Source organism: Bos javanicus, chromosome 18, assembly GCF_032452875.1.
Source record: "Bos javanicus breed banteng chromosome 18, ARS-OSU_banteng_1.0, whole genome shotgun sequence".
NCBI lineage: Eukaryota > Metazoa > Chordata > Mammalia > Artiodactyla > Bovidae > Bos > Bos javanicus.
Window position 1 is genome coordinate 18278598 of NC_083885.1, and position 23165 is coordinate 18301762.

The 23165-nt window shown below is 47.0% G+C and overlaps 1 protein-coding gene across 3 annotated transcripts in view; it reads right to left on the reverse strand.

The window, feature by feature from the left end:
- Nucleotides 1–23165, reverse strand: part of ZNF423 (zinc finger protein 423) — a 345767-nt gene that overhangs the window by 106132 nt on the left and 216470 nt on the right. The gene's annotated exons all lie outside the window — the stretch shown is intronic.

Below are 23165 nucleotides of genomic sequence, written 5' to 3' on the forward strand. Positions count from 1 at the left end.
TCAATCCCAGCACAAAATGTACACCTGATTTCGAAAGCTTAGCATGAAAAAGCGAGTGTAAAAAACTCTCATTAACAACTTTTTAAGTTGATTTTACAGTACAATCATAATATTTTGGATATATTGGGTTAAATAAAAGTATTTTATTCCATCTGTTTCCTTTTAGCTCTTCTCAACGCAGCTTGTAAACATTTTAAAATTACACACATGGCTTGCGTCTTGTTTCCCTTGGACAGCCAGCAGCCCGTGTTGCGTTCACGTGTGTGAGCAGCTCTCTTCCACACCGCGTGAGTAAGAGGTCCCCAGCTTTACAATCTGAGAGCTCTACAGTCCTCAGAGTCTGGGATGCTATGATTCCATAAATCCGTATGTCTATAGTTGTAAGAAAGCACTGTGATGCTAAGAGAGTCTATTACTACTGCTCCCCAGCATTTAACAAAGGCTTTACGACACCAATCCTCTGGCCTGGGTCTTGCCCAGTGCTTGATCAAAAAGAGCTCAAGTACTGGCAGTCATAGCCCCCTTCCCCCACACTCTCGGGAGGGGGAAACATAGCTCCCCTGCCCTGCTCCACGCCCTTAGAAGCCTCCCCCGCGACTCCGGCCTTCCCCAGCTCTCTCTGCCCAGAATGCAGAACAGGTCCTGTTGGGAGAGCTTGTCAATCACACACAGCTTTCACCCCGTGTGTTATCCGCCTCCTGAAAACCGTTCCTCAACTTCTCCTCAAACTTGTGCATTTGAAGAAAACAGTCAAGAAGCAGAGGGGGTGGTAAGAAGGGCGCACTTGGAGCTAAGCGACCTAGGTAGATGGGGTTCCCAGGTGGCTCAGTGGGTAAAGAATCCACCTGCAATGGAGGAGACACCGGTTCGATTCCTGGGTCAGGAAAGATCCCCTGGAGGAGGGCATGGCAACCCACTCCAGTATTCTTGCCTGTACAATCCCACAGACAGAGGAGCCTGGTGGGCTACAGTCCATGGAATCGCAAAGAGTCGGACATGACTGAAGTGACTGAGCATGCCCGAGCACGGCCTGGGAAGAACTCCAGCCTGTGCCCTCCTCAGCTGTGACAGCAAGCTTTGACACATTACTGAATCTCTTCTTGCCTCACTTTCCTGATCTGTCAAATAGGAGCAATACACCTAGTTTATAAAATTAGGGGTGGGGGGGTTGAAATAGTTCAGGTAAGGTGCCTGGATATAGTACACACAGAGAAGGCAACGGCACCCCACTCCAGTACTCTTGCCTGGAAAATCCATGGACGGAGGAGCCTGGTGGGCTGCAGTTCATGGTGTTGCAAGAGTCGAACACGACTGAGCAACTTCACTTTGACTTTTCACTTTCATGCACTGGAGAAGGAAATGGCAACCCACTCCAGTGTTCTTGCCTGGAGAATCTCAGGGACGGGGGAGCCTGGTGGGCTGCCGTCTACGGACACGACTGAAGCGACTTAGCAGCAGCAGCAGCCACAAATAGTAGCTCTTACTATTTTTCCTGTTATTATCATTTTTTCATTCCAGAGCTGTTCCATGACTCAAAGTCCTTAGATACTTGAACCAGCATTCTTGAGGCAGAAGCAGGGGTGGGTAACTGGTTGCAAAGGCAGAGTGAGGCCTGGAGGAGAAAGTGGGGGGCACCAGGAGGACCTGACCTCAGTGAGGCCAGATTGCACCCCTGGGCAGAGGTTCCACGGCACAAAAAACTCAGGGAGGGGTGTCCAACCCTCCAGAGCCTCAGGGCCCACCCTCCTGGGTGTGCAGAGACACTCAGCAAGTTCAAAGGGAGAGCTGTTTGCTAAAGAAACCCACTGATTTACTTCCAAGCATTTTTGATCGTGTGTCGCCAGGGAAATAACCAGGGTGAGGGACAGCAATATTAGGATTCTGATGAAAATTGTTTAAAATCAGTGTGGCAACTTTTTGCTGTAAATGGTCACTTCCAGAGGGCCTTCAGATATTAGGGGGGCCATGTGAAACTGCCATTTTCTGTAGGTCAAAAATTGGACGTTCAACCTAATAGCTTTAAGACCTGAGAGCCGGGAGTCCCCCTGCAGGGAACACAAGGTCGCATTGTTTTAAGGAAGCCCCAGTTTCCAAACTCTACCCTGGACACCTTGGGCTGAAAAGAAACCCCACTGTGTACACACATAGACACACAGACACCCAGACATGCACACGCGTTAGTTCACTTGTCTCTGAACTCACCTATAGATTATGAATAAACAAACCAAGAAAGGAGGGAAGAAAAGAGGAGGGAGGAGGCCAACTCATCAGGCCCATGCAATGGCATACTTTCACTGCACAAAGAAAAAGGCTGGGGCTCACCAGGCAGTCTTTAAAAAGCAAGGAAGCCCTTTCTCCATACACTATTCCCCTTGGCAATCAGTGGACAGAAGTGCATGTCCAGGTAAAACCAACTGATAAAAGAAGAGGCTCCATCACCGAGTGCTCCCTTGACGGGCCAAGCACTTGATGTTGGGTACATTAATCCTCTCATTTCACAGATGTGTAAACCGAGATCCAGAGAGGTTAAGGAACCCGCACAAGATCAGCAAATGGGTGGCAGAGCCAGATCTGAAGCCAGATCCCAAGACCTCAGAGCCACAGCTCACAAACAACACGCCAGGCTCAGGCCTGGAACTGGGGTCCCCGTCGGGGCTCATCACTCACTCTTCATACCTCACTGCCTCCACTGTCAGATGGAGACCATGACCTGACCTCATCCTCCTCATAGGAAGGTGACTACGATGGCAAGACAAGGTACACGTGGCATCTGGGTTTGAAAAGTTCAAGTCCATTCATTCTTCTCCTTACCCATACCTACTATGAGCTGGACTCTGGCCCAGGCACTGAACACACAGGCCAAAACGACATAGACAAGGTCCCTGGTCCACCTGGAAAGACAAATACCACGCAGACAAACACATGAGTAAGTGAGAAGACTACAGATTAAGAGAAGCACTATGAAGGAAACAAGACAGAGGGTAGATTAGAGGGACAACGTCGCAGTGGGGCTCAGCCCCGAGAGGTGACACCTGGATGTGAGCGCGGCAGTGGTGTAGGGAGCTGGAGAGGAACATTCCACAGAGAGGCACAGGCTGTCCGAGAACAGGACAGTGAGGTGCGGCCAGAGTGGTGTGAGCAGGAGGTGGGAGCAGAGAGTGTGGGGGCAGAGGTCGTGGGGTACACAGGACCTTGCGGGCAGAGGGTGGGCAGGTAGACCCGCACAAGCCCCCTAGAAAACTGGCTGTGTCAACTCCAGCTGAACATTTCCCCGCCCACCAGCCAGCAGCTCAGGAACCCACCAGCTATGAAAGCAAAGACGCGCATGCGTATGACCACAGCGAACCCCTCCGCAGACAAGGCCCTCTGCGGATGGCCTCAACAGCGCTTATTCACAGCAGCACCCCCATCCAGGAACAACCCGACACCGCAACGCATAGGCACCTGGAACATGTTCGTACAGGGGCTTGAACACGGCAACAAAAAGGCACACACCACCAATACGCAAACAAGATGAACCTCACAAATGTATTGTTAACAGTGAGCTATAGAAGCCAGACCCCAAAACCACACCCTGGAGGGTTCCGTTGAGGCAGGTCCAACCACCCACAGGTGGTAGAAGTCAGAGGAGTGACTGCCCTGGGGAACTGCTGGGGGCAAGGAAGGGGGCTACTTGCTGATGTGCATGCAGGCTGGGCGGGCACATGTAAAGGGCATGAGCGACACTCAGTATGTCCACGCCCTTGACTGTGTATAAATGAGGCCTCCATTCTAAGGGGCAACATGGAGAGGTCATCCCAAGGGGCAGAGACAGCAGAGCGCCTTCCCTTGGGGTGGTTTCTGCACCGGCCCTACGTCACCCATACCCTCTCCAAGAGGACGTGGACACCCTGCAGGAAGACAGCCACCCAGAACCAAACCAGCAGGACCAAGAGTCCCCAAACCAACCTCAGGTTTCTAAAATCTGGGTGAGTCAGACAAAATTCTGGGCAACTTCTCACCTCCGGTCTCTGAGCCAAGATAAGACGTGATTGCTCCACAGCCGTAGAGACAAGGCCAGGCCTCTCGGAGGCCCAGCGGGCCACCGTGTGCCGAAGCCCCCGCCACCCCTTCTCCAGGAGCAGGAAGGCAGCCGGCCGACGTTTATTACCCGCCAGCAGCGAGATTGACAGCGGGCCTCCTTTGCCCACACTGAGCCATTAGTGCATAATGGCCCCGAAGGCTCCCTCGGCCACAGACCCAGGCCCGAGCTCGTGGGCTCCAAGACCAAAGATACTAATGACTACCACATTGCCGAAATAAATCATCATCGCTCAGAAGGGGCTCCGGCCGGGCTGGCGGCTTCCAAACTTCATTTTACGAATTTCCCCTTAACGTGCAGCTGCCTTGGTGAGGAGGTCCTTGCGTGGACACACCATCGGCAAATTTCTCTGATACGGCGTTTTTATAAAGGAAGGATGGAAAGAAGAAGAACGGATGACTATTAATCTAAGCAACACTGCAGGAGTCCACACTGGTGGAGATTCGGAGACTGGAACAAAATCTCCATTGGAGATTCCCCCAGGAGTTTGATGGTCCAGAGCTGGCAGCCGGAAGTGCCCACGGAATGCATCTGGAAAGTGTGTTCCAGGGAACACTGCTCCCTGTAGACAGATGCTCCATTAAAAAGGGGACTCCATGACTGCAAGGGTGCAATTTGGCATGGCGCTTGAGCACATGGAGTCTGTAGCCAGATCACTTGGGTCCTAACCTGGCTCTGACTCTTGCTGGTTGAGTCAGAGTAGCCCCAGGCAGACTACCTCGCCTCTTGATTTTCCCATCTATAAAATGAGAGAATAGAAGGGCCTCTCTGCCCCAAAGTTCTGGATCCCTGTCACTGACAGGGACTGGCAGACATGTGGATGGTGTTCCTGTTAAAACTTTGTGCAGTGTACAACCTGCCCAACCACGCCCTGCAGACCTGAGTGCTGAGGAGTTCCTGCACTCAGTGAATCCTTCTGGGGGCTGATGTGAGAATTAAGTGGAACAGTTGATATAAAGTGCTTAAAACAGGACCTGGCACTTCAGTAAGTGCTATAGAACTGTCTATGATCACTATCATCACTGGAACCATCATCATGTTAAAACTCTGAAAGTTTTAACAGGAAGGAAGTCTGGTTAACGGAGTGGCATGCTCATTTACTCCATGCTCGCTTTAGTCATACAATGGTCAGAGTACGGTTCCTGGAAGGGGACATTACTTGCTCAAGGTCACAAAGCTCATGAGGGGAGCAATGACTGGAATCTAGGTCTCCTATCTCCCCAGCTGCCGCTCATCCCCATGGAGGCTCTGACCCCACAGTCTCCAAAGGCAGCGCTCTCTACAAACATCAGTAAAACAGGGCTCTCTGTCCAGGAGCTATGAGCAGACCTGAGTCCCGGGGAGAGCTCCAGGCTTCTGTCTGGGCCTTGCTGCCCCATGAGTCCATGCTCAGACCTTGGGATCTAAAGGTGACACGCAGGAACACATAAGGGACTGGAAAGCATCCTTTCAGCCTGCCTGCCGTCTTGGAGCAGGGTGGAGCCAGGGTCTCTTTCCTTGAGACTCCTGGGGCTCTTCCCAGACCCTAAGCTGCCCTCTTCTCCAAACCCAACCTGCCCTCTTTTCCTTCCTCCACATCCCCTCCCATGGCACTCAACCCATTTCTCTGGTTGATCTGAAGATCTCACTCTGCAAACCTTAGCTTTGGTCATTGAGTCCTGTTCTACCTCTCAATCAACTCTGATTCTGCCAATGCTCAGTTATTATTATTTGAATGGCTCTGAATTTCCAGGCCACAATACTCTCCCAACCTAGGTGCTCCAGGCTTCCTGTATAGGACTAGAGATGCTCAACCTTACTCCCTAGAGGCCTCAAGTAATAGGTAGAGAGGTCACAGTCCAGTTCATCACTGCCTCTCCCAGGAAGCCCTCCCTGACTTCTCCAGGCTGCCTGTTTCATTTTACCTTGAACACCACTCTCTCTGACAACCAGTCCTGCCAGCCTGCACTTTCCCTAACCACGCTCATCCCTGTCCCACCTCTGGGCCCTTGAAGGCAGGGTCTGATGAAGACTTGTTCATCTTTTCCCTCCCCTCCATCAGGGAGTATGGGAGGTTATCGCAACGGAAGACGCCCACAAGAGCCTCAGCAACCCAGGCTGAGGTTGGGGGCGGGGGTGTCAGAGCAGTTGTACAGAACCAGGTGGGCCAGCTGGCAGGCCACCATGCCATCCTGCAGACCACGGCGAGCTCAGTGAGGCTCGGGTGGGTGCCATTCTCAGCAGACCCTTCCACTTCATCTAACATGGGGGCAGAAGCAGAACCCAGCAGCCCCACCCAAGTGGCCCCTGCCCAGGAAGACAGGGCCCCAAGGAGAAGACTCCGCAGGCTGGGGTTGGACCAAATTCCTTCTCAGCGGCCGTACATTTCCAGCATACAGGAATCGTTCCTGCCGATTCAAAACCAGGTCAGAGAAAACCGTCTCTCGTTTCCGGCAGGGGTGAGCGTTCCTCCCGGGGAAGGGCTCCGCAAAAGTCTCCAAACCGAGCACGAGAGACAAGTGGGAACCAAGCCTCATTCCCTCGGTGGCCCCGCGGCTGCCAAAATTACTGACAAACTGACCTACAAAGAGAGTTTCTATTTTATGAGCAAACCCCAAAGGTTAACAGCAGAGCCGCCGGCGGGCGATCCGCACGGAGGAGCAGAAGCTTCCCCAGCAGCGCCCGCGTGGAGCCCGGGCACCTCAGCTTCGCGGAGAAACGTGTCTCTGAAATGCCAAGGAGAATGGGAGGAGCGAAGAAGGAGCTTCCAGAACCCTGGCTGGAGGGGAGAATCTGGGCGTGAGGACCCCAGCCCATCTTCAGGTGGCCTCTCTGTCCCAGAGCTGTGGGTCATGGCCACTGTCAAGGGCTGGTTGGGGTGACCTCTGGCAAGGCCGCCATGTGGGCCACAGTGTGAATGGTATTCCCCAGAGTTGTGCAGTATACAACCTGCATGAGCATACCCTTCCAGCCTGAGTCCTGTGGGGTTCCTGCCATTCAAAGCATCTTGCTCCTATACAGCGCTGGTTTCATGGGCACGTGACCGGTACAGTTGCCGAGGTTTGATAACCTGAGGTTGTCATCTTGAGATTCTTCATTTTTAGAAAATGAATTTTAAACTTTTTTTGAGAAAATTCGGGGCTCTGAATTTTCATTTTGCACAAGTTACAGAGCTAGAGCTGGTCCTCCCTTAATGTTGGAGAGCACCAGGGCCATACCAACGTGTGGACATAGAGAGAAAGGAAGAGCAATTATCCGGCAGATTCATTCCTGAGTAACTGATACAAAAAAGTAAGGAAATATCCAGCCTCTTGTCCTTCCTCATCCCACAAATTGTCCAAATGTGGGCCTTGCCTCTGAGGCCTGCCACGAGCAAGGCCAGGGCCAGAGGTGCCCTGGTGATGGGCAAGGGCACACGGGTGCTGAAAACCTTAAAGGCTTGTGCCCTAATACAGGGAGAAGCTTTTGATAGCAAGGAACCCATCTGAGACTGAAGGCCCTTGGGTTTTTTCATATTATACTGACATCTGAGCTGCAAGAAAATCTGGTTTTCGGCAGAGGGTAAGTAACAAAAAGCAGGTCAGAGAATGAAAGCAGGAGTCGGGGCCGCTTCAGCAACCCACTGACTGGGCACCCAAGTCCCCCACCACTGACCCTCAGCCCAGACTTGAAACGTCAATTGCCACTGACATCAGATCTGCCGACAACCTGGACAGAGCATCCACCCCATCTAGAAGATGATGAGCCTGAGGTTCACAGAGGTCTGCAGAACCACCCAGAATCACCCACCAGGCCAGGCCCGACATACAGCTCTCCTAATTCCAGTCCTGGAGCAAGGTCTGAAGACGCAGTGACCCACAGAGGGATAGAGCCTCTGATTTTCCCAGTGAAACCTTACACAAAACACCAGCTTACACAGAGGAACAGAGCAGAGTTGCTCTCAATGCCCATGTCCCACCTCTAGCCTCTCGCACCCAGGACACACCTGCATGCAAAGCCAGGGCTGCTCAGGTTGCAATCTGACACCCAGTCATCTAACGGCCTCGTGTCTACCTTCCATCAACACTAAACACCTGCGTCACCTCAGGGGGTCCCTAAGTCTCACTCAATTTCTGCATCCACATTAAGGCATACTGGAGCACTCAGTTCCTTTGATCACGTCAGCAGCCTCCTGGTTCTGCAATTTGAGATTATTTTCCCATCCTCAAGCCGTAGAACAACAAGCAGCTATTCCCCTAAATCTGACCACCGGCACCAAGGAGCCTTGTGTATCCACCCCATCTCCGGGTGCCCAGGAAAGTGAAAGTTAGGCACTCAGTTGTGTCTGACTCTTTCTGACCCCATGGGCTGTAGCCCAACAGACTCCTCTATCCATGGGATTCTCCAGGCAAGAATACTGGAGTGGCTAGCCATCCGCTTCTCTAGGGGACCTCCCTGACCCAGGGATGGAACCTGGGTCTCCTGCATTGCAGGTGGATTCTTCACTGTCTGAGCCACCAGGGAAGTCCCAGGAACCCTACACTAACTGGTTTGAGCAAAGCAGGACCCTCCCCCTACTACTAATCCCCAGCTTCCCAGATTCCTAGGGAATAAGGCATTGTAAGTTTTCAAAAAAATTATTATTTTTACCTTGGATGCTGCCTGGCTTGATCCATGGGCCCCAGTGCCCACAACAGCCGACTCCTCTCTCACCTGGCCAAGAGTCTGGATGGTTCCAGACACAGTCCTGTTTCAGGCACAAGCCACAGTCCCCCAGAATCCCAGCTCCAGAATTCTCATCAGGTTGAACCCACCACCAGCAGGTACAGTGTAGACCAGAATTTCCCAAACTTCTGATGATACAAATCTGGGGGATGGGGTTGGGGGTGCTTGTCAACTATGCAGCCTGCCAGGCTCCTCCCCTGGAAATTCTTACTCAAGAGGCCAATTTGGGGGCTCCACCTGTTGAATGAACGAGCTGGGGCAATGCGAGTGGAGTGCAGACTCAGCGAGTACTTAACAGATGAGAGAGACGGCCCCCGGTCATACACAGGCCTGGTTGGAGGTCACTCCAGTTTCTGGACATCGGTGTGACCTTGGGCCAGTGTCTACCCGCCTCTAAGCCTCAGCTTCCTGATGAGTCAAATGGTCAGGTGGTTCGGAAGCTTCCAGCTCTGACCCCTTCGTGGCTTCTTCAGAACAGGGAGGCCCTCCCAGACGCTGTTTCCTAACAAAGAGAAGACTCCAGCTTGCCCTCCCAAAACAGAATGCAGCCTGTCCCACCTCCTTTCACTCCCCAGAGTAGACCCTCGGGCCTCTCTCTGGAAGGAGTGGGGCCCAAGAGAGGGTGCACTAAGGGATCTTTAAATAAATGAAGCCTCCTTCGAGCTGGGCGGGGTGCCTTCCTACAGACACTCACTCGTGACTAAGCTGCCATTCTGAAAACGGAGTCATTGTCAAGCCCAACGTGATTACTGCAGGAAGTCACCCCTGAAAGTAGTGGAAGCTAAACTCAAGGCTGACTGACAAGTGTCAGCTTTCAGCTCACAGCTTAACACAAGCTGCAGGCTGTGAAACAAGGAGAGATGTGCTGATGACAAAACTTTCAGAGCTGGTCTCAAGGAAAACCAGCAGAGTGAGCAACAGAGCCTCCGAAAGGTGTTTCCTCAACCTTAACCCTGTAACGGGAGGGAGAAGGGAAACACCAGCCAAAGGCTGAACAAGGTCACAACTGCTCCCTGGAAATGCGTGAGGGCACTGAGCGGGGTCCAAGCACCACTCTGAGTTGGGGGAGAGGCAGAGAGAGGGCTGTTCTCACAGCTGACACGCCCCTGCTATTGTCATAGCAGCAACACACGTGTCACAGAAAACCAGGCAGTTACTTTGCAAGTTGTAAACAGAACAGAAACTGCAAAAGCATAAATGTGAGTAACCTTTCTACAGGAAAGTCCCATCACGTGGGGGGTCAGAATGACAAGCAATAAGAAAGGCCTCACTTGGATCATCTCCTCACAGCAAACACACGGGCAATACTCACTGCCGCTGTATAAAAGGGAAAGACGGTGGGGACACGGGCTCAGAAGTAGGGGATGTGCTCAGGGGGAAATGAGACTGGCCAAGAGAAGCTGGCTGCAGAGCAAAGAAGTAGCACACGGCTCGGATCCAGGAAACACTTGCTGTTGAGTGCAAAGGAAGAGAATGGGTACAAAATGCATCAACAAGCAGGGCTGGGAAGCCAATGCATTAACAACCGGTGCACTTCGATCCCCACCAACTGAATCATCTTGGGCTGTAGCCTGGTGGCCTTGACAGACCAGGAGTTTTCCTCCTGTGCTCTGGACCTAGGGAAGGGCCAAGGCTTCAGGCACAGGGGAAGATCTGTGAGCAGAGGTTCAGGGCAGAAACTCTGCCAGCAGCTCAGGAACTATTTCAGTATTTTTAGCAACAGGACAGTGGTACTGGTGCATACCATGTAAACATCAGCCAACCCTCCACCAGGTCCCTGGACACAGGTGCCCTGAGTTGGGTTAGGACCGGGTGAAGGGGACTTTCCTGGTGGTCCAGTGACTAAGACTCTGAGCTCCCAATGCAGGGGCTCCAGGTTCAATCACCGGTCAGGGAACTAGATTAAATTAAAATCCCATGTGCCACAACTAAGATCCAGTGCAGTCAAACAAATGTTTTCTAAAAGATCTATTAAAAAAAACAAAACAAAACAGGGTGAGGGATGTGTTCTCACTACCGTTTTATTTATCCATTCATTAGCTTTGGGAAGCGATGTTCCTGCCTTGCAGAGATTTCCTCATGCAGAAATGGTGCAAACTCTGCAAAGGCCATTCAAACCCGAGCGGGGTTCACATGGGGGGCTTCTGCAGCAGGTGAAGACTGCCAACAGGTCAGCAGGAAAAAGCTGGACTGCCCCAGGAGTGAGAGAGCGAGATACCTGATCCTGCAGATAGAAGCTCCAAAATATCTGACAGTGAGATGCTAAATATTTTTTGATTGTTTTTGTTTTTTGTAAAACTGATCTTGAGGGCATGTGCTGAGACAGTCGAAGCTCTTCATGCAGGTGATAGGTGAGGAGGTTGTGTGTGTCTGTGTGGGTATTTTTTAGGAGGCTCTCCCTTATTGGAAATCCTTTGTGATAAGTCACTCAGTGAAATGTTTTTGCAGGTCCTGTACACATGAAAGTGCCTCTGTGGCTCACTGTAACCTTGTATGTGGAGAGCAGCCCACAGAATTCAGAGCACACGGACACAAGAGATAACTGGGCCCAGAGTGGACAGATGACCTCACCCTCAGCATCTTCTAAAGACTCATGTTACCAGTAGAAACAATTATTCCTCCTAAAGCTATGGGTCCTTTACAGTGCTTATTAACATGTGATAAGAATTCAACCCTAACCAAGATTCTGGGCACAGATCATCAAAACTGAAGTGGCTGCTAGAAGCCAAGTTTTTGCTAGTTTCTTGTATTCACTCCAGCTCCTAAAACTTTAAAGGAACAGGCCACGTCATGGAAAAAATCCTTTTTCCAGAGTGAAAGGGTTGGGCAGAGGAGAATTTTTAGTCACCAAAAGGAAGAATAAGCCTGCTTCTTAATAGGTCCATAATTAATTCACACATTTGACTGTTAGGTCCAGAAATGTATTTGTGTTGACAATCTGCATTCGATCCTCCAAAAACAATGTCATGGTTTTATTTGCCTCCCCATCCCAGAAACATCACCACTTTCCAATATTCACCCAAGCGCTACAATTCCTTTACAGTTTCCTGAGACCCTGCCTGGGCGACAAGAGAGGGGACTCAGAATGCCTCCAGGTGAGAAAAGTGGGGCTTGTGCAAGAGCTGTATCCTTTGAAGGGACAAGACAGCCAGATGACCAGTCAGATCTTGGTCTGACTCCCTCCCGATTCCCAGGACAGCTTCCAGCTCTTGGCTGCGCGGATTTGAGATCATTCTACCACCCCACATCGGCAACACTGCCTCACTGCATCCCTCCTCAGGCACTAGTACTGGCCTGCATTTGCCAGCTTTGGGTTCACACCATCAGTGCATTTAGGTGATATGCTCGGTAGGACCCCACCCCAGCTTGCCTCATCAGCTCCCAGGAGATAAAATCCCAGTGAGAAGAAGAATTATTAGGGGGAAGAAAACAAAAGGCAAGGCCAGACACAGGAATAAGGTGTCATCAGTATCAACTTTTACACTGGGTGCTCCTAGGCTTGATTTCGGAGAAGGCAATGGCACCCCACTCCAGTACTCTTGCCTGGAAAATCCCATGGACGGAGGAGCCTGGTAGGCTGCTGTCTATGGGGTCGATAGAGTCGGACACGACTGGGAGACTTCACTTTCACTTTTCACTTTCATGCATTGGAGAAGGAAATGGCAGCCCACTCCAGTGTTCTTGCCTGGAGAATCCCAGGGACCGGGAAGCCTGGTGAGCTGCCATCTACGGACACGACTGAAGCGACTTAGCAGCAGCAGCAGCAGGCTTGATTTATGACTGCCACCAATAGGTGAGTCAAGGGTCTCGCACAGCCCCTGTTCTCTCCCCTTGCAAAGGAAGAGAAGGGGAGAGAAGAAAAGGGGTCCTTGAAATGACCTTGGCCCAGGTCTGAGCTACAAACCTTCAGTCTAAGCTCCAATTTCCCCACAAGACCTTAGACCCAGCAACCTTGCATGAAAGTCACTGTGGAATAAAGCGATGTTTTCTAAATGTTCCTGAGACTCATAGTTGCCTATTCAGTTTCCAGATTTCTCCCCTGGACACAATTTTCTCTATTCCTCCAATAAGTACAAATATAAACCCTGGACATTATATATGAAAGAAACAAGAATATTCTGTATGTTAAAGAAAAGAAGGCAGTACAGCCAGGGACCTTGGGATCCAGGAAATGACAAGGTGGTGAGTACCCTGGGTTTTCTTTTTTGCTTCATGTATCTCAGAAAACTTTAAAATCCCCAGGGAAAGTCTGGGCTCTTTAGCCAAAGGCCCAGAAAAGGTATGTCCTGGCAAGACAGAAAACTTGTAGACAATAACAGCTTGCTCCAGCCAAACCCACAGAAAAAGCTGTACCTTCACCCTACCCATTCAAGCAAAGGCTGAGCAGGGCATCTAGTTTTCCAGGCTTTTCAGGCTATAACAGGGCACCTAACACCCCCTCTCCATGGAACGCAGAAAAAGCCCAGTAGAGAGTCAGACTTTCATACTTCCTGGGCAGTAACATGGCCCCTCCCCATGGTGTCACTAGAGACCATCTGGAGAACCTAGACTTTCACCTCCAGCAGTAGCAAGCTGCTACACCCATCCTCCCGGTGTCTGTAGAAGCCAAGTGGGGAGCAGGAATAAGGCACACTTCCCTCTACTCAAAGAGGCATCACTGGAGACCTAATAGGAGACTAACCTGTAATTCTTCCCATTTCAATTAAAAGTCATGTGCCCCACCAAGAATCAGGATGATCTCAAACTGAGTGGAAAAAGACAATCCATACATAGTAAAACTGAGATGACTGAGATGTTACAGTTCTCTCAGGGATGAAGGAGCTGTCACAGAATACTCCAACAATTATAAACATGTGTGAAACTAATGGAAAAAGAAAGTCTCAGCAATGAAATAGTTTTGGCAAAGAAACAGAACATAAAAAGAAGCAATAAATGGAAATATTAGAAATGAAAAATGTAAAAAACAAAACTTTTCTAAAAATCAATGATGGGTTCAATATCAGAAGGGAGGAGACAGAGGAAAGAATTGGTGACCTGGAAGACAGAACAAAAACAATCACCCAATCTGAACAAAAGAGAGCGAATAGATTTTTTTTTTTAATGAAACGAGCCTTAGAAATTGATGACATTTTAACAGGCATGTGATCAGAGTCCTAGAAGGAGAGGAGTAAGGGGATAAACTGTAAAAGTAGTTGAAAAAAAAGACAAAGGAAAAAATTTGATAGCAGAGAAAGAGAAATGCCACCTTACTATAGTGAAAAAATAATTCAAGTGACAGATTTCTTATCAAAAACAAAAGAAGCCAGAAGAAAGTGGTACAATACTTTTCAAGTGCTAAAAGAAAAGAACTGGAAACCCAAAATCTATATCCAGCAAAAAATACCATTCAGGGATGAAGCAGAAATCAAGACAACCTCAGATGAAGAAAAACTAAGAAAACTGATCACCAGAAGACCTACTGTAAAAAAAAAAGAAGAAAGACTAAAGGAACTCTAAATAGAAAGGAAATGATAAAGGAATTCTTGCAAGTAGGAAGAAAAACACAGCAAGCAAAATTACGGTAAATATAATACTTTATCTACCTCTTTTGAGTTTTCTAAATTATGTTTGGTGTTTGAAGCAAAAATTTTAAACTATCTGATGTGGTTCTAAATATATATAGGAGAAATATTCTAAACAGATCATAAATGGGGGAGGATAATGAAAGTTAAGTTTCTACACTTCACTTCAACTGGTAAAATGATGACATTGTAAGACTTTGCTAAGCTATGTTTATGTAATGTAATGTCTAAGTAACCATTTTAAAAGTTGTACAAAAAGAAACACTACAAATTAACCAAAATGAAATTCCTGAAAATATTCAAGTAACACACAGGAAAGCAGGAAGAAGAAAACAGAAAAGAAAAGCAGAGAAAACTAACAGAAAATAAAATATAAAATGGCAGGCTTAAGCTCTAACCTTTAATTAATCACATTAAATATAAATGGTCAAAATACAAACTTTAAAAAGACAAGAGTTTGGCAGAATGAGGATGGGGAGTGGCCCACCTATATTCTATCTACAAGAAACTCACTTAACATATAACAATATAGTCAGGTTGAAAGTAAAAGAAATAAAATTACACTGCAAACAATCAAATGAGAGCAGAAGAGCTATATTAATATTAGATAGCCTTCAGAGCAAAAAAATAAAATACCAGAGATAGAGAAGGGCACTATACACTGATAAAGAAGTTCATCTACTAAGAAAACATAGCAAACTTAAATGTGTATGCACCAAATAATATAGTTGCAAAATATGTGAAACAAAAGTTCATAAACCTGAAAGGAGAAATAGACATATTCACAATTACAGTAGAACATTTCAACACCTCTCACTCAGTGATTCATAAATCACCTAGGTGTAAAATCAGCAAGGATAAAGAAGAAATCAACAATGCCATCAATCAACAAGATCTAACTGACATTGATTGAACACGTCACCCAAAAAACAGAAGAATATGCATTTTTTTCAAGTGCCCAGAGACAATATATCAATATTCACTATATCATAGGGCACGAAACAAATCTTAACACATTTAAAGAAAGACATATATAGTGTTTTCTCCAATCACAATGGAATCAAACCATATATTAAATAAAGATAAAAAGAAAACTTCCAAACACTTGGCAACCAAACAAGACACTTCTAAACAATCACAAGTCAAAGATGAAGCTCAAGGGAAATATTTTAAAAATTGAAATAAAATTAAACTACAGTATATTAAAATTTGTGGGACCTGGCTAAATCAATGCTAAGAGGAAAATTCATATCACCAAATGCATATTTTAGAAAACAGAAACAGTCTCAAATTAATAACTAAGCTTCCACCTCAAAGACCTAGAAAAATAAGAGCAAGATAAACCCAAAACAAGAAGAAATGAAATAATAAAGATAAAGGCAGAAATCATGTAATTTAGAAAAGAAAACCATTATTGAAAATCAATTTTCTTAAGTTGGTTCTTTGAAAAGGTCAATAAAATCGACAAATCTCTAACAAGACTGACAAAGAAATAAAGACAAAAAACACAAATTACCAATATCAGGAATGAATCTGATGGTATCATTATAGACGCTACAGACATCAAAAGGAAAACAAGAGAATAATACTACGAAAACTACATGCTTATAAACTTGACTTATTAGATAAAACAAACCAATTTTTTGAAAATCACAAACCACCACAACTCAGCCAACATGAAATATTAATAATTTGAATAGTCCTTTGACTACCAAACACTTGAAATCATAATCTAAAACAGCCTAAAAAGAAGCCTTCAGGCCCAGATTATTTTACTGGAGAATTCTAACAAATATTTAAAGAAAGATCAATACCAATTCTACATAATCACATAATTTCTTTCAGAACAAAAGGAGAACTTTCTCAATTTATTTTATAAGTCTAATATTGCCCAATACCAGAACCAGGCAGACAGAACAAAATAAAACTACAGACCAATATCCATCCCTCATAAATACAGAGAAAAAACTTTAACAAAACATTATCAAAGATAATTCAACAACAAATGTTAAAAAATTATACCATGGTTAAGGGGGGTGTATACCAAGGATGCAATGCTATTTTCTTGGTTCAAAAACCAAGCAATATAATGCACGATATTAACAAACCAAAGGAAAAAAATCACATGGTCATATAAATTACTTTTAATAAATTGATAAAATTCAATACCCACTCATGATTAAAAACTCATAGGAAAATAGAAATAGAGGAAAAGTTCCTTAACTCAATGGAATATCTATTTAAAAAACTTATACCTGTCATTATATCTGATGGTAAAAGTCTGATGCTTTGCTCCTAAGTTCATAAACAAGTCAAGGATGTCCACTGTCACCACTCTTATTCAACAAACACTGGAAGTTCTAATCAGAGCAAGAAGAAGGAAACAAAAAGGCACACAGATAGGGAAAGAATAAATAAAACTGTTCCTGTTTACAGATGACATGATTGTCTATATAGAAAAGCCCATGAAATCTACCAAAAACCTCTGTCAACTGAGTTGAGCAAAATCAAGGAGTACAAAATCAACATTCAAAAACTGACTGTATTTCTTTATACCAGCAATGAACAAGTGAAGATTGAAGTTAAAAATATAAAATCATTTATAATCACTCAAAAATTGAAATATTTAGATGTATATCTGTCAAAATATGTACAAGACTACAAAACAAAACTATAAAACAATAATGAAAGAAAGAAAGGAAGATCCAAATAAATTGATTCACCGTGTTCATGGATTAGAAAGCTCAACATGGTGAAGATATCATTTCACCCCAAATCAACATACAAGTTTACACAATTCTTATTAAAACTACAGCAAGATCATTTGTATATGTAGACAAGATTATTTTAAAAGTTCTATGAAAAGGCAAAGGACCTAGGATAGCTAAAACAATTTTGAAAAAGAAAGGTGAATTCGGTCTACCTGATTTCAAGAGTTAAACAGCTCTAGTAATTAAGACTGTCACCCTGACAGAAGGATAGACACACAGACCAATGGAACCTAGAAACAGATCTTCACAAATATGCCCAACTGATAATTAACAATTCAGTGAAAGAATTACAGTCTTTTCTAACCACTATCACCACCTAGGAAGCTCCTTTCAAAAGATGATCCAGGCGCAGCTGGACATGGGGAGGTGTGTGGTACTCAATTCAAATTTATATAAAAATTAACTCAAAATGGATCGCAGACCTAAATGCAAAATGTAAAACTTTAAAATGTTTTTGCAAAAAGTAGGAAAAAAACCTTGGTGTGTTAGTGTTAGGCATAGAGCTCTTAGAGGCGTCGCAGTTGGCTCTACTGGTAAAGAACCCGCCTGCCAATGCAGGAGACGTAAGAGAAGAAGGGATCAGGAAGATCCCCTGGAGGAGGGTGTGGCAATCCACTCCAGTATTCTTGCCTGGAGAATCCCAAGGACAGAGGAGCCTGGCAAGCTAGGGTTCATAGGGTTGCAAAGAGTTGGACATGACTAAAGCTACTTAGCATGCACGCACAGAACTCAAACTGGGAACCAAAGACATAGAGCCATGAAGGAAAAACTGATAATTTAGACTTCATCAAAATTTAAAGCTTTTACTTCACAAAAGATCCAGTTAAGAAGATGAAAAGACAAGCTACAGACCTAGAGGAAATCTTTGCAAACCTTACTTATCTGACAAAGGACTAGTATTTAGAATATATAAAGAACTCTAAAACACAACTAAGAAAATGCAAACAATCCAATTAGAAAAGAGGCAAAATATATAAAAATAAAAAATAATGACTAAATGCTGGCAAGTATGTGGAGAAACTTGCTGGTGGGAATATAAAATGGAACAGCTATTCTGGGAACATTTGGCTGTTTCTTTAAAAGTAAAACATACATACAGCGTAAGTAAAACACAGGCCCAGCAACTGTACTCCTGGAATTTATCCCAAAGACGATGTAAACTTACGCCTGATTCCATTTATACAACATTCTTGAAGTGACAGAATTATGGAAGTGGAGAACAAATTAGTGACTTCTAGAGGTTAAGGAAGGAGCAGAGGCAGGATGGAAGTGGCTGTGGCTTTAAGGGAAAGCATGAAGGATTCTTGTGGTGCTGGGACGGTTCCGTAGCTTGAAGGTACCAGTGTTAATATCCCAATTGTAATACCGTCCTCTCATTTTACAAACCTACCATTGGAGGAAACCGAATCTCTGTGTGAATTTACAATTATCTCAACCTTAAAAGCTTAATTTTGCTAGTTAAACATTTTGTAAGGATGACAAAAGGACCATCAGCTTTAAAAGAAGGGGGTGGGTCACCAACGTTCTTCCCCAAGCTCAGAGGCTGGGGGAAACGGGACGGGCTGCCAGATAAAATACAGGATAGCTGGTTAAACTTAAATTTCACATAACAAATAACCTTTTAGTAACCCAGGCAATATTGGGGACACACCTAGACTAGAAAAGTTACTTGTGGTCTATTTGGAATTTAAATTTACCTGAGTTCATGCTAAGTCTCTTCAGTCATGTCCGACTCTATGCGACCCTAGGGACTGTAGCCTCCAAAGCTCCTCTGTCCATGAGATTCTCCAGGCAAGAATACTGGAGTGGTATTACCCTCCTCCAGGGGAATCTTCCTAACCCAGGGATCGAACCCGTGTCTCTTACGTCTCCTGCACTGGCAGGCAGGTTCTTTACCACTAGTGCTACCTGGGAAGCCCCAAATTTACCCAGCCATCCTGTATGTTTATTTGCTAATTCTGTAAAACCTAAGAGGGAAGAACACGACACAGGCATCTGGAACTGGCTAAGGGCTATAGACTGAAAGAGGTAGGGTGGACCCAGGGAGAAGCAAAGCAGACTTGAGGACAGCGGCCAGAGCACAGGCAAAGGGGGTGCTGGGGGACCACGAAGATGCCCTGGACTGTACAGTGCCCTAGGAGAGGGAAGGCAGATGCCAGCACGGGAGGTCCCCAAGTTGCTGTGTTTATGGAGTGCTGGTGAACCGAGATTCTTTGTGGGTGGTCCACACAGAATCCAGAGAAAGGGCGAAAGAGTGGATGAGAGCATCTCCAGGTTGGAGGGAGCCTGACATGCCATGGCGGGGGTCGGGGGGGGGAGGGTGCCCTCTAGGCACGAGGAGCAGCACCCAATTAACCTCAGGCTGCCTGCCCCCTTGGCACCTGGGACTGCTCTCACCATGATGCAGCCCCATCTCTACCTCTAGGAGTTCCCCTTCCTAAGGAGAAGGGCACATGAAATAACAGGCTCAAGTGTCCAGGTCGGTGAGCAGTCATGCGTCTGATCAAAACTAAAACTACTCGCAGCTCTCGCTCTCAGTCACCTCCTGGCCAGGCCATTGCCAATAGTACGTTTTTACACAGCTCCTGGACACCCCATGACCAGCCCTCATTTTCTTCATAAAACATATCATGATTTGAAATAGCTGGGATTTTTAATCCACTTTCTTGTTTAGCAGCTGATCCCCACTGGCTCCAGGATTCCAGGGACTTTGGCTTGCTGCCACATCTATGCATAGGGCCTGGCACAGAGTAGGTGTTCAGGAAAGAAAAAAGTGCTGAATGAATGGAGTAAATGAATAAACCATTCTGATTGAAGCTACCCCTTTTGGAGCTATTCTGCAGGCAGAACCCTGCAGAGCTTGATAAAGGCAGAGGGTCAGTCTTCCTCCTCTGGCCCTCAGTAACATCCTCTGAGCTGCCGTGGGCTGGCACCTGGGATTGTATGCTCAGCATGGTCACAGAGAGGCTCAGTTTGTCCTCTCCAAACAAGGGCTCCAGCAGCATCATCATTATCTTTAATTAGTCCCTGCCACAGGGACTAATAATAATAATACTAATGTTAATAGCTATCACTTACTGAGAACTTACAAGTGCTGGGCACTTGTCATATATTTTAACTCATTTAATCCTCCAAACATCCCCCAAAAGGTAGGGGTTTGTGACCTTCTACTGTCAGTGCTGCCCCCTCCTTGTGGAAAACAGACACCCTTTCTATTTTTAAGAACCCCCTCCCTCCTCCCATTGTGGGCAGATGAGAGGCAGATACTTGCCCACCCCAGCATCCAAGGAGGGTGGGTGGTGCCAGTCTGACTAGTCAACCCACTTGAATCCCTGGCTACAATGACTACCTCCTGGGCAGTTGTAGGATGCCTCTGAGGCACTGAGTCCCAGTCCTGAAACCTTTTTTGATGAAGAAGCACATGACCTTCTCTGCTGGGGCCACTGAGTGGATATCACTGGCACCAGGGGAGCCTACTTGGGAATGAAGGCAAAAAAGGGGAAGCAGAGCTGAGAGGTAAAAGAAAGTTAGATTAGTGATAACACTGTTAGAGCTCCTGGATCCAACCATGCCTGAAACCCACCGTACCCCCAGACTTTTCAGGTACAGGAGCCAATAATTCTCTTCTTAATATCCAGGTCAGGAAGCAACAGTTAGAACTGGACATGGAACAACAGACTGGTTCCAAATAGGAAAAGGAGTACATAAAGGCTGTATATTGTCACCCTGCTTATTTAACTTATATGCAGAGTACATCATGAGAAATGCTGGGCTGGAAGAAGCACAAGCTGGAATCAAGATTGCCGGGAGAAATATCAATAACCTCAGATATGCAGATGACACCACCGTTATGCAGAAAGTGAAGAGGAACTAAAAAGCCGCTTGATGAAAGTGAGAGAGGAAAGTGAAAAAGTTGGCTTAAAGCTCAACATTCAGAAAGCGAAGATCATGGCATCTGGTCCCATCACTTCATGGGAAATAGATGGGGAAACAGTGTCAGACTTTTTTCGGGGGGGCTCCAAAATCACTGCAGATGGTGATTGCAGCCAGGAAATTAAAAGACACTTACTCCTTGAAAGGAAAGTTACGACCAACCTAGATAGCATATTCAAAAGCAGAGACATTACTTTGCCAACAAAGGTCCATGTAGTCAAGGCTATGGTTTTTCCAGTGGTCATGTATGGATGTGAGAGTTGGACTGTGAAGAAAGCTGAGCACCAAAGAATTGATGCTTTTGAACTGTGGTGTTGGAAAAGACTCTTGAGAGTCTCTTGGCCTGCAAGCAGATCCAACCAGTCCATTCTAAAGGAGATCAGTCCTGGGTGTTCATTGAAAGGACTGATGCTAAAGCTGAAACTCCAGTACTTTGGCCACCTCATGCAAAGAGTTGACTCATTGGAAAAGACTCTGATGCTGGGAGGGATTGGGGGCAGGAGGAGAAGGGGACGGCAGAGGATGAGATGGCTGCATGGCATCACTGACTCGATGGACATGAGTTTGAGTGAACTCCGGGAGATGGTGACGGACAGGGAGGCCTGGAGTGCTGCGATTCATGGGGTCGCAAAGAGTCGGACATGACTGAGCGACTGAACTGAACTGAATGCTTTGGTCAGTGTGATTTGGATCTCAGATTCGTCACTGAAAGAGATCTGCCTAAACTGCTGTGTTAGTACAGGTATGTTAAGATGGGGGCATTTTATAGACACAGAACTGAAGCATACAAAGGTGGAATAACTTTAACTATGAGCTGGGAGTACTCTTAACCACTATGATTCACTGTAGAGCTCGACATTCTGCGTGTGTGTGTGCACATATACATGTGCACACTCTATTTCTCATTAATATATCTACAGCAGATTAAGCAAACTATTGGTGTTTCATAAAGATCTTTAGGATGAACTAAAATCAGTAACTCCCTAACAAAGCATCTCTGTTTAAAAACGCTTCCATCAGCAACCTTGGATTCTTATTCCAAGTCAGATGCACAACGCACAGTGTGTCTCTGGAGAACCACTTCCCTTCTCCCTACCTTGGTTTGCCCAGGGAGATGAGCTGGAAACCATACCAGAAGGGGTGTCAGCCAGTGAGGGACACCCTGACTCCTTCAGGGCAGAGATTTGCAGTCAGAAGGGGAAGCCTCCCACTTCATCCCCACTGGAGCCCGGGGACTCACAAGGCAAGGAACCTGACCCGCCACGCAGAGCCCAGTGTGAGGCCCTGGCACCTACTGGGAGCTCAGGGCAGAGCAGGCCAAGCCCTGGGGTTGCAGGGTCCTTGTTTTCTGCCTCACTCCAGCGAGGCTCGGCCAGAAGCAGATGCAAGGGAAATTGCTCATGTGTCAGCTGCTCCCAAGCAGCCAAATGACCATAAAGGGCATTCAACAAAGTCAACTCAATAACACAGGCGGCCAAGTCCATGGCACGGAGAGCAGAGAAGAAGGCTGTGCCTGTGGGCTGGTCCACCAAGATGGTGCCAGGGCCCCAGGCCCCACCCCGCCAGGACTGGCTCCATTGCTGTCTCCTCTCCATCCTTCCTCTGCTCCCCACTGGCTCTCTCCTCAGCCTAGTAACATACTCTGATCTTTCCCTCTTCAAAATACAGAAGCATCCTCTGACCCCGGGGCCCCTCGGCCCCTGTTTCCCGCACTCCCTTCCCAGTCTGGAACCTGGGAAGTTAAGTCTACAGCACTGGTCTCCCCACCTCCCCTCCACTTATTCCTCCCCCCGTTTCCGCTGTTGCTGCTCATGCTCTGGACGGTCCAGCAGACCCCCCTTCAGCCTGCCTCTCTGGGCCTCTCTGTGGCCTCTCGCACTACTGCCCAGAAGCACTTTGCTGTCTGGGCATGGATGACCACATGTTCCTCATGCCCCTCACTTCTCCCAGCTGCCCCATCATCTGTGCTGAGGCCTCCAAACCCCTCCTCCAGCCCAGGCCTTCTTCCTGAGCTCCCCATCCATGCGGCCGACCGCCGGCCAGACACCAGTACTCAGATCGGCCAACAGGCATCTCCTCCAAGGCCGATCGCCAACAAACTCAAGCTAACCAAGTGGGATGGGCCTCCAGTTGTAG